The sequence below is a fragment of the Sebastes fasciatus genome, chromosome 21 (genome assembly GCF_043250625.1).
Source record: "Sebastes fasciatus isolate fSebFas1 chromosome 21, fSebFas1.pri, whole genome shotgun sequence".
Classification (NCBI taxonomy): domain Eukaryota; kingdom Metazoa; phylum Chordata; class Actinopteri; order Perciformes; family Sebastidae; genus Sebastes; species Sebastes fasciatus.
In genome coordinates this window covers 10,490,738-10,504,562 of record NC_133815.1, presented here as the reverse complement: position 1 = coordinate 10,504,562, position 13,825 = coordinate 10,490,738, and the positions used below count along the sequence as shown (strand labels likewise).

Genomic DNA, 13,825 nt, shown 5'->3' with positions numbered 1-13,825 from the left:
AGAGAGATTTACTCAGAATTGACTTCCGTTCCCTAACATGGGCAGGGAATTTAGTATGAGGGTCAGACGAGCTGGAAGCCTTTATCTGGCCGGACAGCAGTTTGGAACCTGCATTAGCATATCATTAGCATTTTTCACCGGGGATATGATTTATCAAACCATACAGCAATCAGAGAGAGGGGAGAGAGAGAGGAAACCTTAATCAGCCAGGGGATACGAGGACATATGGCTGGCTGATTAGACCAGCATTCACCTGCTGACTGAGATCCACATCCTGAATTAAGATGCCTCGGTCCCAGCAGGAGAGGGATGGCATCCAGAGCTGCTAAATGCAACCGCTACGACATGCATCTCCTTAGCGAGATCAAAAATCCTGCTTATAATTCAGGGTCATATACGGCACGGTCGGAGACTAGCTCAGATGCTCACCGCAGCAGAAACGTGTATGTCACAGCAGCAGCAGCGAGGTTACAGAATGTGTAGGTGTTTTACACAACAGGCTTGTTATGGTGTGTGTTTATGTAAGTGGCTCAGGCAGTGTGGGTCACTAGACCTAATCCTGTGTGTTGAGATTGGCAGTCCTATACCCAGAGCCATTTGATTGACTTAACACAGGTCATTTACTAAGGTGACCCATAAAGGAGCTCAGACGTATGAGCTTACAGATGGATTTAATAATAACTGCTCCTTTTCACTTTTTCCCCTTTTAAAACAAGACTGTGTCACTTTTGAAAGATAAAATAACATATTCAGTTGAACTTATACAATAAGACACACCTCACTGATAGCTTAAGGTGGCTAAGGTTAGATAACTTTGAGAGGGATATTACTATGGGACTGACTTACTGTGACTCTTCTCTAATAGTGCCACTGTTACAATATGGTTACATTTAGACTTTAAGCATGTCCAATTTATTTCTCAAATCAGATCTTTAAGGAAGGTCGCTGTGGTAACGACATAGGTGTGAGTAACTACATAACTACACTGGTGACGTGGCTTTCCAAGTGACATAAAAGACACTTTCAAATACAATTTGGCTTGAGCGTCCGGACTGAGACGCACCTGTAGAAATCCGATTGTAATCACATCTCAAACCACCTTCAAATGTGGTTTGGATCCAATTTGCAAAAATGTTTTTGCTGTCCAGACTTCTGGATACAATCTAGATATGCCATAAAAAAACAGATTTGCGCTGGCAGTTGGAACAAGGTCTATGTTGCGATATTTACTATCAGTCCATAATTGTCTATGTAACAAAAGTTACTGTATATAGTCTCGCTTTAAAGTGAGATATGGGAGATGAGAGTGGCATAAGAAGACTCATAAAGTCAACAATCTGTCTCAGTAATGTCAGTTACGCAAATATGTATTTGCTAAGGTTAGCTAATATTAGTCACCATAACTGGTCTTACCAGACCACGTAAGGCTGCAGCAGCAACAACAGTATCCTGAACGAAGCAACGGCGCATTTTATTGCCTGTGAATCCAACTTTTAATTTCTAAGAAGACGGCGTTGTTTCTTTTCTTCTTTCAAACATTACATAGTGTCACTTTAATGTGTGCTGTGCAACCCCTATCATGAGAAGGCGTATGAATGACACAACGTTACAAAGACATTCTGCGTGTCATTTTTACGCCTGTCATTGCTATGCCACACAACAAAACTACGCTGGTACGTAAGTAACGCGTAATGCAATTAGGTCAAGGAAACAAAACCACTTACTTAGTTTACGTACTTATTTTAAGCCCATCCATGACGTTTATCCTAAACCTAATTAAAAATACGTACGGAAACAATTTAACATAAGTACGGAAAACACGTCACAAATGTCACTGAAAAACACGTCACTAACTTAAATTACAAGACAAAACACCTGGTTAAAAGTCCTTTGTTTGTTGGACCCGCCCTTACGCCAAAAGCAGTCTTCCTCACTCTTTATTCTACGTCACTAGCTCTGAGTGTAGCATACAGTATTTACGCAGATGCGATTATATTGGACTCAGTACAGATTACAGGGAGTACAAATGAAACACCAAAAGCAAGAATGGCGCTCTTATTTCACGCTAAATGCCTTTTGAATTATGCATCATTTCTTGCGAACGGTCCTGAGAATCTGAAAGACTAAATGCCCTTTACTTGTTTTACTAATTGACAATAAACTCAAGGGATGTGTGGTATGAATAACTTTTTTGATTTTGTATATTTTTGGGAAACTGTTCATACATAAAACACCCACATGATGATAATCCAGTGAATTATGCACATAAAAAAATCTGAATATAGCCATGAAGCAATTTTGATTATTGATTTGCAGCATTGTCCACAATCATATTAACATATCACCTACCTGTCACCCTGCATAATCTGTTTTGGGTGCAGGATTCTTCAGTGATGAGAGCCACGTCCACACTGACCCTTCCTCTAGACGGCCTCCTCACATTCACAGTTACATTCCCTTAAGAGGACATGCCATCACTACTTATTACACACACAGGGAAAGGCAGGGGGGGGGAAATAAGTAGGCCACGATAGCATTATCTGTTTTTCATGCCGTGAAGTTGGTTCGGAGCAAAGCCGACAAGGGCTGCATGTCCAGTGGGGGATGTCAGAGGTGGTAAATAGACAGCGACCTGTCTTAATGTACACTGGACTGTGGAATGACACCCTGTATTAAAAATCCTGCCGCACACAAGGAGGGACACCTCCGAGTTCTGCCTGCAAGCAGCTGATTTGTAGAGTTATTCCAAATTTAACACACAATTTATATCTATCAGTCCTTTGAGGTTTTCTGACAAGCATTTCCTCTTCATGAGCTTCCTAATTTCTCTGTTTCGGGATTTATTTTGATTCAATGTAGGCGGGGGATGCCTTCAGTGTGCTGATGTTCAGGTATGGGGAGAGCTGTCCAAGATAACAATCAGTCAACAGATGGTCCACTGACCTCCCCCATATGTGATTAGGCTTTTTAGTAGAGGCTTTCAGAAGATCTCTCATTTACTGCTTATTATACCATCCACGGCTCGGCGTATTAGAGTGACAGCCACTGGCACAGATTCGCCTCGCCGCATGACGCAGTGCATGCATCTGTTCTTTAGCTGATGTCTGAGAAAAATGAGCTCCTATGGCATAACAAAGGAAGAATATGTTTCTTGTGTATCCGCTGGAGATGTCATTCAATAATACATTTTATAAAATATTGGGGGGAATTTCAAACTGGAAGGGACAGTCTTTTGTCTCATAATCCTGATAATCTTTGTGAAATCCCTCAGTATCGACTTGGATTAAGTATTCAGCCGTCCGTTATTAAATGTTAAAGGGGCGTAAGCCTAATTAGGCGAGGAAGTCCACTCCTGGGACGGTCCTGGGTGAGGAGCCTTCCTGCTGGCAGACTCTCGACCACCGAGCGAGAGCGCCGCGGCTCCTGTGTAACTCAGCCTCTCTTAACCTCTTCCAGGGCTCTTTTCCCAGGGTTCAATTATTCATCAAGCACCAGCTTGGTTCAGGGACCGTGTGACTAAATGTTACTTTTGTTGCTGTCTGCTGCAGCGCATACTTATATATATACACACACACGCTCACACTCACAGTGGTGGAAGAAGTATTAAGACCTTTTATTTAAATAAAAGTAGCAATACTACAGTGTAAAAATACTTTGTTACATGTAAGAGTCCTGTATTCAAAGTCTTACTTAAGTAAAAGTACAAAAGTATTATAATCAAAATGTACTTATTACTATTTATCTATTTATTATTGTTATTATGATCAGTATTAATAGTATCATTATATTATTCATATTATTTATTATTATTATTATAAATATTATTTACTTAAGTATCATAAGTAAAAGTGGATAAAAAAATTGCAATTAATTTGCGATTAATCACGATTCAATATTTTAATCAATAATCAGTCCTATTAAATACTAAAGTACAAGTACCTTATAATTGTCCTCAATTACAGTACTTTAGTAAATGTACATTCCACCACTGCACACACAGCCCTATCTATACATGACTCAACTAGCGAGTGCAGACATGTGTCACCAAAGTGTCAGTACGTCAAACTGGTGGAACAGGGTTAAATGAGCAATAGAGTCTGTCATGTGTGGGTCAGTCACATTGTCCGTCTGACTCAGGTCATTCATAGCGAACAGAACAGAGTAAAACAGTTATACCCTCACTGCTGTCCATAGACTGTTTAAAAGAAGTGTTCTTAGTCACCGTGACATCACCCGTTGGTTTGTGGACTGCCGTTTTGAAGCCTTAAGTTCGTCATTTTGGCCACAAGAGGGTGGAGCTAAGTACAACCAAACGCTGAATAAAACATTTTAAGGCGACCAAAATGTTATAATTATCTTTCATGACCTGAAAACACACTGTGAAAAGGTCAAAGTTGTAAGACGAAAACACGGACAACTCCCAGACAGGGCAACGCCGTAGCAGCGATCTGTCAATCACAAGGTAGCCACGCCCTAAAGCATACCCTGCTTTATGGTCTATTTGACTCTAAATGGGACCATAATTTACTAAATGAACATCATGCTGTATTGAAGAAGACTTGAAACTAGCGATTGAGACCATAAACTCATGTTTACAATGTTTACTGAGGTAATAAATCAAGTGAGAAGTAGGATCATTTTCTCATAGACTTCTATACAATCAGACTTCTTTTTGCAACCAGAGGAGTGGCCCCCTGCTGGTTGTAGAAAGAATGCAAGTTTAAAGCACTTCTACATTGGCTTCACTTCTCAGACCCTGGCGTTGCCCACTGCTGCTGTCTCACACACTGAACAATTCTCACTGTTAATGTGGCGCCGCGGCCCTTCTTTACGTGATCTGAAATCCTCTCACATCTCTTGTTTCCAGGGGAAAACTTCCGGACGAGGGCGAGGGAGTGATAATAAAAAAAAAATCATACAATCTCCTTTTTTTTTTACCCATTATAACATACAATGGTGCATTCATCAGGCTACACTCAGGGCTAATTTCTCTGTAGGCAACGTGCTCCATTTCACTCTCTGTGTCTGGCTTTAGAAAGCCTCCACCCCCCAACCCCCTTTCCATCTCCTCTACTTCCTCCTGTTCAGCAAAATGCTGATATGTGCGTAGGAGTGCTTATTTTTCTCATCCATTACCAGATTAATTAAAGTGTGGCTCTTGCCAATGCCCAGACGGATCCTCAATACTTCAAATGAGCTTAATCACCATGCGCTCCCTAATCTCGTGCTAATTTAAAGAATTGCCTGGAACATACTGATGACTGGACTCTCCCAATTTCCTACCAGAAAGCTTTATCTGGAAAATTCCCTTCTCTCTGACTAGTTCCGCTCAACCGCTCTACTGTATTTCATGTCGAGTAGAGCTATTTGACAGGTTTTTTTTCCTCCCCATTTGGATACGGTGCTTAAAGATTTCACTGTGTTCTGTGACATGTAATGCTCCCTGTGCACGGGGATAGGCTTGTGTTCTGGGGAGATAGTAGTGCGCTGCCTTCTAAGACACAGTGTGGTGTGTGTGTGTGTATGGTGTGCACACTAAAGGCAGGCATTCTTGTAGCTCTTTGTTGTCCACATGTCATGATGGATTTGGTCATTGCCGGCAGTGAGCAGGGCTGACACGAGAGCATGCAGCATGCCTCCAGGAAAACACAAGCTCAGCCTATTGTGCCTATTTCACAGCACTCGTGTCCCCCCCCCCCCCCCCCCCCCGCCCCCCCCCCCCCCCCCCCCCCCATTGCAACATCCCACTGTCTAATACACAACGGGCTGTAATGCAGATTCAATCAAAACCTGCATGCTTAAATCATAATACTCCTCGAGTGATGTGCCGTTTCCATCCTCCTTCATTCATTTTGATTAATTGGCGCTTTATTTCCTCATTAATTGTTTACCATTGTGTGTTATTTGAGTATTCCCATGGCTAAATAATCTGAATGGGTGCTTATTCAAATGCATATAATGCTTCCAGGCTAATTAATCAGCTAATTCCACACGGGGACACATATGCCGCACGGATATCTTTGAGACTATAAGCTGAGAGAATAAATAAATTATTAATGAATCTGGGATTGGTAAAGTAAATACGTTCAATATTTAGGGCTGTCAATCGATTCAAATATTTAATTGCATGATTGTCCATGATTAATCACGATTAATTGCAAATTAATAGCACTTTTTTTGTATCTGTTCAAAATGTACCTTTAAAGGGAGATTTGTCAAGTATTTAATACTCTTATCAACATGGGAGTGGACAAATATGCTGCTTTATTCAAATGTATGTATATATTTATTATTGGAAATCAATTCAACAACACAAAACAATTACAAATATTGTCCAGAAACCCTCACAGGTACTACATTTAGCATAAAAAATATGCTCAAATCATAACATAACAAACTGCAGCCCAACAGGGAACAACAGCTGTCAGTGTGTCAGTGTGCTGACTTGACTATGACTTGCTCCAAAGTGCATGTGATTATCATAAAGTGATATTATAAAGGGGAGACTCGTGGGTACCCAGAGAACCCTTTTTCACCCCTTTGAAAATGACCATGCCAGTTTTTCCTCGCCAAAATTTAGCGCGAGTATGGAGCGTTATTTAGCTTCCTTTGCGACAAGCTATTATGACATGGTTGGTACCACTGGACTCCTTAGGTTTCATAGTTTCATATGATGCCAGTATTTAAAACTGAGCCTGCTACAACCGTCGAAAGATCGATTGCATTAATGCATTAAGAAATTAGTGGCGTTAAAACGAATCTGCGTTATTATCACGTTAACTTTGACAGCCCTAAAAATATTGAATGGTTTGTACCCAGATGTCAAAGCCTTCATACCTGGAGCATGGCAGCTGATGCCCGCTGTGCCCAGTTTCCCTGACCCACAATCCTCTGCTACTGTGTTACACCGAGTCCACAGAGAGAGCCATTAATCCTCTCCATACTCCCAAATCAGCCAGCTCATATTTGCATAAAGATATCAAAGAGACTGAAGGGGAGCAGCGCTAGGGCTTAGGGTGTATGCGCCGCAATATGCTTCTGCCAGCTTAACAATTTCCCTCCTCTCACCTGTTTCTCCATCGTTTTTTTTTTTAGTAGCACCGCTTCTAAAACAGAGGCGGGTCCCCGGAGTCATTTCCCGAGGATGCTTGTACTACAGCGGCGTCGATAGATTTGTTTAAATCGCCTGATTCATCAGCAAGGACAAAACCCCTATTGATGCCATCCATCTCTGACAATTGAAAAGCCCCCCCGAATAAATCATTCATCCCGCTGTCAGTTAATGTAACGTGCGAACAACATGCGTGTGCACAAGACACTTAATGGATCCTCCATGAGGGGGGAAATAGCTGGGAATCGACCCATCCTTGTAGTGTGTGTGTATGGAGGGAGGGAGTGAGGGAGGGGTGTGCATGTGTGTTTGTGGAGGAGAATGGCAGTGGCCTTGTCTTTGGTTTATGGGTGGCTGACCGTGTTCAGGCCTAAGGGCAGTGCAAGAGAGAGAGTGGGGTCACATTCTGCTGCTGGGTGGAAGCCCACTGGATTGCCCCTGCCGTGCTGCAAACACCCCCAAGGCTCATGCAGGGGGGACAGGAGTGTGTGTGCATCCATCCCCCCCTTAAGCACCATCTGCTACCCCACTACTGAGCCACACAGGATGGGGCCTGAGGAGGGGCAGCTGGGGGTGCTGCAGGGGAGGAAGGATTTAAAGTCTCTCTCCTTCACATGTATCCTGCAGGATTCTGTTCGTGCACACAACCCGGAGCGTGCGGTTGCAATATTGGACATTAGATCCTGATTAACACAATGTGGAAAATGTAATGGGCTGTGTAGACTCCTGCTGAGATCAGGATAGAATTACCGAGGACGGGCCAACACAATGTAATCCTGCTTCCACAATGCAGCCGTGCACCGGTCCTTTACAGCAGCCACCGGGGGAGGCACTGATGATTGTTCATTAGCAGACTCAGTAGGAGCTTGCACTCCATCGAACCTGCAGAAGATCCCAGATTAGACTCTGCTCTCTCTCTCTCTCGTGAAACCAGAGATCAACTTGATGCCGAGATATGGCGGCGAAAAGGAAACCGGTCTTTGTTTGTAAACAAAAGAGTGTTTATTTCACGGCGTGCAAACACAGTTTTTTCTTTTTTTTTGCGATCTCACACACACGGTTCACGAGCAGAGAGCCTAAAGTCATTAATGTTAATGCGTGTGTGCATCCCCTCACTATTCCCCCGCGTGACTCTATATATAGGGCTGTAATGATAGCCAGCTCGGGGAGATGAGAGTAGTGAATTAATAAGCCTCGGTAGAAGATCTCTGCGCCGTCTCTAGACAATGCCGAGGCTCTCTGTGGAAAAGCAGCAGAGATGAGATGTTAAGAGACTTTTTTTTTTTTTTTTTTTTATCTCATTTCTTTTTCTGCTTTTCCACTGAAAGCTGAAAATGAATTGATTTCTGGTGGAGGCACAAATGGTTCCATTTGAGCTGGAAATTCATTTCTGTCTCAGACGTGTCTTGAAATTCTGATGTCAGATTTATTGATGAGCGCGGGGAGCAGTGGGTCATATTATGATGAAAGGGGTTATAGGGTTAAATTAAAGATTAAGTTGTATTGTCAGAGCCAAACTGCAGCAACAATGCCTGACTTTGTTTTCATACTGTATGCAGAACAAAAAGAGAAATAACGTGTTGTGTATGATCAGAATTAGAGGATTTGTTAAAGGGTGAAGTAAGAACAGCAGTTAAGCAGCTCAAAGCTGCATCAAAGGATAGAGACAATATTTTCCCTCTGTCCCTGTGTTACCTTTGAGTCAGTGTGATTCGAGGACAGGACCCCTCCCAATGTGTCCGCTCCTCTGCCGCTAAACCAGACGAGCCAGCGTCCAACCAGAGAGGGTGAGCCGAGGATAAGATGCCCTAGTTGCTAGGAGTGATTGACTGTCTCTGTCTGTCTCTCCTAGGGGAGAGTGAGGACATGTGTGAAGTGAGGACAAACGCGCAGCTCTCTGCTTCCCAGAGCTTTATGACATGCTGTGTATATTGCCCCTGGAGGTGCAGCAGTCCAGCTTCCAGTGATCTGGCGACTGGGTGGCAAATTTGTAGCCTTGGTGTCAGCGGCAGCGTATCCCCCAGATATGTGTACAGCATGTGAGTGGCTGCCGAGCTTGTTGGGTCCATGGGAATGTCTGATGACAGTAGACATTGTTATTTAAATTTCAGTGCAAGGTCGCTGCGTGACAATGACTGGAAGGCATTTTGTGTAATAGAGATGATGAAGTGAGATATGAAGGAAAGCGTCACCTTCCCTGAACTTTGGTCAACTATAACTAATGTTCAAAGCTTTCTATTAAAACTAGGGCTGTCAATCGATTAAAATATTTAATCGCGATTAATCGCATGATTGTCCATAGTTAATCACGATTAATCGCAAATGAATCGCACATTTTTTATCTGTTCAAAATGTACCTTAAAGGGAGATTTGTCAAGTATTTAATACTCTTATCAACATGGGAGTGGGCAAATATGCTTGCTTTAGGCAAATATATGTATATATTTATTACTTGAAATCAAAACAATGACAAACATTGTAAACCGCAGCCCAACAGGCAACAACAGCTGTCAGTGTGTCAGTGTGCTGACTTGACTATGACTTGCCCCAAAACTGTATGTGATTATCATAAAGTGGGCACGTCTGTAAAAGGGGAGACATTTTCATTCACATATCTTGAGGTCAGAGGTCAAGTTTGGAGCGTTATTTAACTTCCTTTGCAACAAGGTTGTATGACATGGTACCAATGGATTCCTCATGTTTTCTAGTTTCATATGATGCCAGTATCTTCACGCTAGCTTTAAAACTGAGTCCGCTACAACCTCCGAAAGATTGATCGCGTTAATGCATTAAAGAAATTAGTGGTGTTAAAACAAATTTGCGTTAAGCATTATTATCTCGTTAACTCTGACAGCCCTAATTGAAATGTAAAGAAGTCCTGGAAATTACCTTTTTTCTGTACAGCAATAAATGTACAATATTTGCCAAATCATCTCAGCCTCTGAAATACAGATGAAATGCTGTAAACATAAATAATGTAAACGGTGCTTTTCCCCGTCACAAATGAGATTATGTAACAGTTTCTCGGATTGGGCACGCTGCGGTTTGGTTAATTTGAGTCTGCGTACAGTGACAGTAGAGCTTCACTCACAAGGTAAATCAAGGCAAGTGCTTTACATCAGCATAAAAGGGCTTTAAAACGAGATATTAAAGAAACACAAGGTGATATAAAAAGACATACAAATAGCGTTTTAGCTGTAATAAAATAAAAAACGGAAGATAAAAAATGAGCTAGAATCAGGAGAGTAAAAATCACAGTGCGGCTACAATGCTTGGTATAAATGAATAATCCCAAGTTTAATTTAATAATAAGGCAAACAGAAAAGTTTAAACCTTTCGACCGCCTCTCAGCATGAGTTGGCAGTTGGCTTCAGGCTGTTGAATTATAGACAATTTTGTGTACGCCTACCTAACACCCCAACCGCAATGCTTTTACTTTCCACCAGGCTATATCTAACCGATAGCCTACGGCCTGTTTCTAGTTGTCTCTGTAATCCGTCTGCAGTGAGAAAAAGAACATTCTGTCATGTATTGTGGAAGCGAGCACTACATTTGATTTGCATTTTGTGTGATCTTTTAACAGCATTTCTGGAAAACAGGCTTACAAAAAATATCTCTTGTCCAGTTGCAATCTCAAGTCCAAACTGGATTGGCCCCTGCAGAGGTCACGACCCGCCTCTCCCGTTCAGTGATTTTGTGACACAAGCCCTTAATCCAGACAAAACGGAGAGCTGTTGTTTTTTCTGTAGCCAGCGCCTCTCCCAGCATCTGTTCACTGCCATTAACATTCAACCGAGCAAAGTCACATTCAGACGCTAATCAATTGATCAATATTTGCTCCTCTGATGCATTTACTGCAAAGTGAGCCTAACAATTTATAATGTAGCCGACTGCTGTGTTTGCTAATATGCACAGTTTGTCCTCAAAGGTCCCGACGGTGACGCAGAATCCAGTGATTGTCTCTTTTTTTTATTTGATGGTCGCTTTAGATTGCAGCTCCGTGAGATGCAGAACAGGTTCTTCTGTTCCAGTCGGAGGTTGTTTGAGCTATTTGTGCCCCTGAGGATGTCGAGAGGGCAGAACAGACAGTCTTCACCCGTTTGCTTTGTGTTGACCATCTGTTAGAAGGACGAGCTTTACAATACTTGCTTGTGTGATAGCAGGATTAGTATTGTGAATCTGCAAAGGAAGGCATATTTATAATAGCGTAATCATTACAAGGACATTCCGCATGTCATGAGGACGCATTTTAGGCTTTTCGAGTGGGATTTGTACGCCATGCAACAAAACTACAGCAACGTCCGCAGTTAGGTTTAGGCAACTAAACCACTCTGTTAGGTTTAGGAAAAACGTCATGGTTGGGCTTTAATTAATGTAATGTAATGTGTAATGTAAACTAAGTAAAATACGTACGTAAACAACGTAACAAAAAACACAAAATACGTATTGAAACAACGTAACATAAGTACAGAAAACACGTCACAAACGTCACTATAAAACACAAATAAAATACGTGTGGAAACAATGTAACAAAGTATGGAAAGAACGTCACAAACATGCCTAAAAAACACAAAAAATACGTACAGAACCAACGTAACAAAAACACAAAATACGTACCGAAACAATGTAACAAAAGTACGGAAAACACGTCTCAAATGTCACAAAAAAAAAAATACATACAGAAACCACATAACATAAGCACGGAAAAACTAAAAAAACACAAGTAATATATGTACGGAAACAACGTAACATAAGTAAACAAATTTAACTTTATTAGATTCGTCAGGTAAATACATGCAATTTGACCTCTGCATTTAACCCATCCTAAGCATTTAGGTGCAGTGGGCTGCTGTAAAGTGCCGGGAGCCACTTGGGGTTCAGTATCTCATTCAAGGACACTTCAACAAGCAGACAGTAGGAACCGGGGATCGAACCGCTAACCTTGCGTTTAAAGTTGACTAAAAAAAACAAATAAAGTACATACGGAAACAACGTAACATAAGTCCGGAAAAACACTTGACAAATGTCACTAACGTGACTTACAAAACAAAACACCGGTCTCCTGGTTAAAAGTTGTGTATTTGTTGGACCCATCCATCTCCCGTAGCATATTTACATGGATGCATTTACATTGCAGTCAGTTCAGACTACATGGCGTACAAATGACACGCCAAAAGCAAGAAAGACATTCTTATTTACACACTAAATGCCTTGCCTTATCACTTTTTTTGCAATCGGGCTGCTTACAGCCATAAAGTGACTGGCTGAGGTAGATATCCACAGGGAAAAACATTCTATGCTATTTATATGAATTTGTCCATTTTCTAACATTTGATTCTCCTCATTGCAGAAACAACAGAAGCTACCAGAAAGTGAGCAGAGGTCGCACCAAAAAGACCAAAACCTGCCACGTCGTCCGTCCTCTGTAAGGTATTTAAGCCTCATTCTTCTCTCGCCACAAGAAACCTTTATTCCAGGCCTCCCACCGACCACAGCCACACCAGCTCTTAGTTTTTCAAAGAGACCTTAATCATTTTAATATGAAAGCTGCTAAGTACCCCCAATAATCACTTTGATGAAATGGAGGACATTTTAAACAGCCCCCCCACCACCTCATTTCAGCTTTTCACCCCTGCCTTTCATCATTCTTTTCATCATTCCAGCTCCATTGACTGAAGCTGGATCCTGATATGCCACGTAATTTACAACCTTTCAGCTTTCCCCCAACTCCATCTTGATTCATCTTTGCCTTTGGCTTTTGTCTACCTTTTCCCAATCAAAGTGACCAATCTGGTCAATTTTAACTGAATGGCTTTTTTTTCATGTGATGCTTAAAGAGCTGGTCCTTGTTAATAGTAATTCAACACAAATGAATGAATGTTGGATTTGTGTCAGTCTTTGGCGAACACATGTAACAAACTCCAGCTCATGTTGCTCTATGTCTGCTGACAAATCAGCCGTAATGATAAGCTGATTGTTTTTCAAGGTTGTGTTTATTTTGGAGTCTTTCTGCATCGCACCGATCAAAAATCACCAAATGTAGCTTTAAAACTCTGCAGTACGCGTCACTCAATACTTCTCTTTTAGCATTAGCTGTCGTCCAGACTGTGGACTGTCCCGTGAAAAAGAGTCAGCAAACTATAAATTCACCTAGTTTAGAAGTTTGCTCTGTGCCAGCTTGAGCTCTTGCAGAATCTAGGACAAGGTTTGTCTTTATCTGCAGACCAGAACTGGAGCAAAAGTGGCAGTGACAGAGCTGGAATATAGGCTGATATACTGTTGCAAAATCCACACTGTTTTCCCAAACGGCTGGCTAAAGATAGAGGTCAGGGCTGTTGGTATAAGATTTCCCCACATTTTGACCTGTTGTCAACTATTTGTAAGAGTTTTACATTGAAGGCAATGAATGGGATTGTGGTCGGTGTGTCTGTAATAGTTGAAGCTAAAAGTGTTTGAATAACACCATTTCATACACATGTTGTTGTTGAGAGGGCTTTATTGCAGCAACGTGCAGACGGTCAGATATAGTTTCTTAGAGCAACGTCAAATGAGCGGCTTTCGTTTTGGTTTTTCACACTAGGGATAAAAGCAATATACGTTCTAGTTATTAATTATCCTTATGGTGGGTATGGAAGACGGCGCGTTTCCCTGCGGCATCAGCCTGGAGGACCCACTCTGAATGAACTAAACCTCGGGGAGGAGACAGAGAAGGGG

The 13,825-nt window shown here is 41.8% G+C and overlaps 1 protein-coding gene across 2 annotated transcripts in view; it reads left to right on the top strand.

Annotated features, from left to right (window-relative positions):
• Positions 1-13,825, top strand: part of csrnp1b (cysteine-serine-rich nuclear protein 1b) — a 96,409-nt gene that overhangs the window by 30,702 nt on the left and 51,882 nt on the right. For both annotated transcript variants that reach the window (XM_074621517.1, XM_074621516.1), the window contains exon 4: positions 12,462-12,536. The gene's annotated coding sequence lies outside the window, so the exon portion shown is untranslated. The remainder of the gene's footprint in view (positions 1-12,461; positions 12,537-13,825) is intronic.